Genomic DNA, 1,489 nt, shown 5'->3' with positions numbered 1-1,489 from the left:
ACAGACAGACAGACAGACAGACAGACAGACAGACAGACAGAAAGACAGACAGACAGACAGGGAAAGAGACACAGAGAGAAAGAGAGACCTAAAGTGCGGCTATGAAAAGTTGACAAGCACTGATCTGATTAGTCTTGATTTTGAAGACCTGTGTAATGCAAAAACCAACCAATGCTAAAAGCCAACTTTTCCCCCTCTTTCACCTGCTTATTCTTTCCAAAGTTTTGTTGTTGTTGTTGTTGTTGTTGTTGTTGCTGCTGCTGCTGTTGCTGTACGGTCATAAAATGTGCTGTCCTCTCTGTGTGATCATTTGTTTGTCTCACTGAATTTCCTCCATTTATAAGAGAGCTTTAATCCTATCCGTACGTCAGGTTTTACTATCGTATCCATACCACGTGGGAAACTCTGTGCCACCACTTTCCAAACAGGAAATTTACTCGTTAATCCGATCCGTACGCTTTGCACAACAGTTTGTCAAAGTGATTGTTTGAGAAAAGCTGAAAATTTCAAAGCGATCTTCGTACTAAAAGTATTCTAAAATGTAAAGAATATAACCCCGGGGGTACAAAATGACCTCAGGGCGTACGGAGAGGGTTAAACACATAAGGAAAAACCACAGAATTCTACGTAGGAAAAACATACTGTCGCGGGTCTTTCAGCCGTGCCGAGCACCCTCAGCGTAACCTTGACTCGGAAGTCGGGTCAGCCGGCAATGTAAGTGATAACTAGCCGTGAGCGTGAAACGGAGCCTTCTGTTCTTGGGCGCCTTTTAAAAATAGAAAACCGGGGATACCCTTGTGATTAATTCTTGAAGTCACACCAGAGATCAGTATACAGACTATCTAGTCACACCCGGGAGGTTATACAGTTGTAAAGTCCTTGGGTCACACCAAAGATTCTCCGGAGAATCTTTGGTCACACTGCAAGCTATTTCAAGTAACCTCCCTTATCTCAAACGAGGGGCCAGATTTTGCCCGGCGCTATCTAAGTATTAATCTGTCGTTGCTATGTCGTAACGGATCCATACGTCCTTGACCAGCAATGATTTATTTATAGAGGCACCAGCAATCCATGTCCAGGTGCTGTTTTAGCCAGGATCCACACGTATTGCAGGGGGCGCGAAGCCTTTGGCGTCAGCGGACCTGTGCGGGTTAGAGAGCATTGTGATGGGCACATTGGACACGTATTGTTAAGGTTTCCATGTGCTAGAAAACGTACAATCAAATATTAATTCATTGTACTCGGTAAACAACGTAGTTATTGAGGACATATAACTGTCCCGTCGTTTTATGAAAGAAAAATATAAAATTATGCAAAATGAGCCCAAAAATATGAAATTATGCGATTCTGTGAACTTTAACAAAGAATGATAGAGGAAAACAATCAGAAATTATGCAAAAAATTATCAAAGTTCGCTAAATTATGCGGGATGCATAAAACAACGGTGACAGGTAATTACTGTTATATTATAACAGAAGAAGGAAAGGGG

This window comes from Aplysia californica, unplaced genomic scaffold, assembly GCF_000002075.1.
Source record: "Aplysia californica isolate F4 #8 unplaced genomic scaffold, AplCal3.0 scaffold00097, whole genome shotgun sequence".
Classification (NCBI taxonomy): domain Eukaryota; kingdom Metazoa; phylum Mollusca; class Gastropoda; order Aplysiida; family Aplysiidae; genus Aplysia; species Aplysia californica.
Note: the sequence above shows the minus strand (reverse complement) of the source record.